The sequence below is a fragment of the Populus trichocarpa genome, chromosome 17 (assembly GCF_000002775.5).
Source record: "Populus trichocarpa isolate Nisqually-1 chromosome 17, P.trichocarpa_v4.1, whole genome shotgun sequence".
Lineage (NCBI taxonomy): Eukaryota > Viridiplantae > Streptophyta > Magnoliopsida > Malpighiales > Salicaceae > Populus > Populus trichocarpa.
This window is the reverse complement of record NC_037301.2, coordinates 8,976,996-8,981,290: the sequence shown is the minus strand read 5'-3', so window position 1 is coordinate 8,981,290 and position 4,295 is coordinate 8,976,996. Positions and strand designations below refer to the sequence as shown.

Genomic DNA, 4,295 nt, shown 5'->3' with positions numbered 1-4,295 from the left:
TGTCGATTTCATCGGACGGTGGTCAATTTCACTTAAAGTGTTCAATAAGAGTGACATTAGATGTTCTTTAAAACAATCCAACGGCTAATAGCTCGTTCCCATATGTGAACGTGGCGAAATCCTGCATACTTTTGAACATAGTTTTTAAATCCGGCCCGGTCCAAGACCCAGGTTTCGGGTTTTGATCGGGTCACCGGATTGGCCGGGTCAATTCCTATTTTTTAAAAATTCAAAACGGCGTCATTTTAGTAAAAATAAAAAACAAAAAACAAAAGTCAACGGGTTGCAACCAGGTTTTTGACCGGGTTTTGCTTGGTCAACCGGGTCACCGGGTCAACCCGCCGGGTCATACCGGGTCATGACTTTTTCTATTTTTTCATAAACCCGGCTCGGTTCTAGCCCCGGGTCGGCTGGGTCCCAAGTCGACCCGCCAGGCCGAGCCGGTTTTCAAAACTATGCTTTCAAACTATATTTTTAAGGATAGCAACCTTAGGAGTGTAGCTTAACTGGTCAGATTCTAGATTTGTTCTTTAAGTCTACATGGTCGTTAACTTTAAAGCTTGTGAAATTAGTCAAAATATATTTAAGCTGATCCGAGCATCCATGTTAATAAAAATAAATTGTCTAACGTTGTTACACAATTCGTTTTACAAAGGAGAAGATGGAGAGTTGCTTGCGTTGGTTTTTAAAGTATTTTTTTAAATAATATATTTTTTAATTTTTAATTTACTTTTAATATTTATATGATTTAAAAATATATATAAACAAATAATTTAAACTAATTTATTAAAAAAAAAAACACGGTACAACTACAACCATAAACACTACATAAATTGCATAAATTCACAGATGTAAGCCAACAATCTACAATATCAGAATTGCTTAAGTTTCAATAATTGCTTCTTTTTTTTTAATAAAAAAAGAGAGCCCAATAATAGGAAAGTGGCTTTGGATTTCTGTAAATGAGCTCACCAATATTAATTTCTTAGACTGTACATAATGGCTACTTCATCCTAATCCTAGCTAACAGTAGAACGGCATTATATATATATATATATATAAAACTGCGATTATTGTCACCAGCTCTCTTAATTAACAAACTGCATCTCTTTAACTTCGAGCTCATCTTCCATTAATAATAAGTCCTGCCAAATCAAACAATAAATCACACTTAAATCAGTAATTTCCAAACCATTATGTCCATAAAATGGGGGTCTCAAAACATTCCCCGATGACTGTAGTTTTGCCACTAAGAGTAAAAAGAATTGAAGCAATTCGCGAGCTTATAACCCAAATTATCTCTCATCACACAATTTCCCTCTCGAAGAACAGTTAGATTTCCCTCATTTTTAACTCTCAAGAACGCAACACTTGAGCATCAAAACAGAATCACAGGCAAGAGCTTCAAGAAACACTCATCATTACATGCTCTACACCAAAAAGAACGAATAAGAAAGAAATCACAAAGACAATAAGAAGCAAAAACGAACCTTAATTGACATATGAGCAATTTTTAGTGCAAGGCCTTGACTGTAGTTTTGCCACTAAGAGGCGAGCAAGGCAAGATAGGCCTGGAAAAAAACACAACCTGCATAGCAGCATGTGGGGGGACACCAAAGCTTTCTTCTAATTTCCCAATCAAAGCCTTCCTGATCATTTCTTTAGCAGCACTCAATCTTTCTTCACCAAGATGTAAATCCTCCTCTCTTATCCTCAGAACCTGACTGTGCACAAAACCTACCTTCTTCTTGATCAAATCTTTTGATCCCTGATCTTCTGTATCACACCCTCCAATTTCTTGACTATCATTCTTGTTATTCCTCTCCCTCTCCCTCACAGTCATCTTTATTTTTTATTTCTTTCTTCGAACAATAAGCGTCAACAGCCCAACAATATCAGAGAGAACTAGAAGGGAGCTTGAATAGCTTCAACAACAATAACTGATGGCATCGGGGAGTTTTTTTATATATAGACGGGAGAAGAGCAAGACGTTGTTGTCTTTTGGATTTATTTATTTGGTACGTGGTGGATTGGGAAGGTGGGTGTGTGACACGTGGCATTTGAATAAATCACGTGTTGACTGAAACGACATGTGGTGTAGTGAGTGGATAAAACTAGTCATGTAGGAGAGCAACTGTTGCCGTTTCGTTTGCAGAAAGTTTTGGGTCTATAATTGAATGCCATGTCACCGGTCCTCCTTAGAATTTGTTTTTTTTTTTTCTGTTTTCGATTCACTAATATTAACAATGAAATCACGTATTAGATTTCATTGGATGTGTAAAAAAGGGATTGGATTTGCGTCAACATCAAATCCAATTATTAGTCTCCATTATTATTATTATTATTATTATTATTATATAGTTGCTGTTGTTAATTTTTTTTTTTTGTGATTGACCGGACAATTATATGGTGGTTAAAATATAAGATATTTTTTTTCAAATAAAATTATTATTTGATGTAAATATGTTATTTTATAAAAAATCAATTATTATTTTGAATACAATTTTTTTTTTTGACCAAATAAACACGCATGATGTAGTCTCACGAGGATCTTATATATTATAGGTGATGTTGTTGAGATTTTTGATGATGAAATAATTGTTAGGGTTGATAACATTCAAACTTACTGTTTTATTACAAAATGGATTCAAACACCAATCAAAATATTTTAAATACATCATCAACATGCTATTGGGCTAAAAACACGAAATCAAACAAGTATTAAAAACTAATAATCATGTTTTTAAGTTTTTAATGCAAGCCTCTCTAACACAGACCAAAACTAAAACAAACTATCATAACGAAAGCTTGAACATTATAAAACATGCTGAAAACAAGAACAAGAACTAACTCTGTCGAAAAACGTTAGATTATTCCAGCACCAAAATCAAACAAACAAAATACAAGATAAACTCAAACAACATCAAAAGAGGTTTAAACATTAAGAAATCATAAATAGTCCGGCCACATGGACTCCACCCTTGAACTTTTACATGGTTATACCTTCTCCAAGCTTGTTGGCTGTGGACTATTATTTTCCTTTCACTATCTTTTCCTTCCAAAACTTGTTAGACCCTCTATGTTAGGCTCTAGAAACTTCATACGAGGATCTTTTCACATGTGTTTATCCATGTTTTTCCTTCTTTTTTTTTTCCATTTTCCAGGGAGTATATATAGGGTTTTGCTAGGGTTCTTTATGGATTCAAACATAGATTAATCAAAGCTTAACCCTTTGATCAAAATGAGAGAGTTCTGGACAAATGTTAATAATTGGAACCTCTGTCCTGCAATGGTTTTGGGATGGTGGTTTTGTAACAAATTTGCATAGGTGATTTTCTTTTTCTTAGAGAAAAAGGTATGCATCTCTCACATTCTGATTTTGGATGAAAGATTTATGATCATTGATAAGAACCCTTTAGGAATTTTTAAGTGTGAAAACATAAAAAAATTGAGTGGTTTTGCACAAATAGGTATCTCATTCAAGGCTGACTAAGTTGACCAATTTCGAGGTTTCACCGGAGAAACTCCGATGTAAACATACCTGAACTTTGTAGACAAGAAACATACCTTTTGATTGGATCCATTCTTGCTTATTTTGAAGGTCTGTAGCTCTACATTTATTTGTTATAAAGGTTCTATCGATCAGTCGAGAATCTAAAAATGCAGTGATGGATTTTGTTGAGTTCATTGAAGAAAATAAGATGTAAACATTTGATGTGAGTAAATATTTGTAGAAGGGGTATTTCTCAGTTGAATGGTGGTGGTTATTGTCCTAGAAGTGGTCGGAGATGCCACATTCAATCACTTGAAAGTGCTTACTACATCAATCAAAACTGTTAGGAAGAAGCTAAACAGTAGCCAAACGACGCGTCATTTAGGTTAAACCCTAGAAATTAGGGTTTTTAATTTGAGATTTGACAAATTTCACTTTAGTACCTATTCTTCTAATTGCACCTGTAATTGCCTCCCAAATTTTTAATTTCATGCAATTTCACCTCTACCAAACTTTATCATCAACCCCAAAGTTCAGCGTCTTTTTTATCTTGGTCATTGGTTTCTGATATGTAAACATGAACCCTTAATTGACCATCAAACTTTTAATTTTCTTCATTTTGTCTCCTGATTTGGTCAATTTCAGCCTTTATAATTTGATGCCTTTTTCAGTTTCATTAATGGTTTATTTATGGTTTTGGATTTCTTCAATCAAGTCCCTAATTGCCCATCAAACTTCAATATTCTTTCAATTAAACCCATGATTCATCTAATTAAACCTAAAAAAAAAACCAATTAAGTCC

General features: G+C 34.0%; 1 long non-coding RNA gene across 1 annotated transcript; it reads right to left on the bottom strand.

Moving 5' to 3' along the window:
• Positions 1-810: 810 nt before the first annotated feature.
• Positions 811-1,969, bottom strand: LOC7495964 (uncharacterized). Its single transcript, XR_002978734.2, has 2 exons — positions 1,491-1,969; positions 811-1,145 (listed from the first exon to the last, which is right to left on the bottom strand). It is a non-coding gene; the product is annotated as an uncharacterized LOC7495964 (long non-coding RNA).
• Between the last annotated feature and the right edge of the window lie 2,326 nt (positions 1,970-4,295).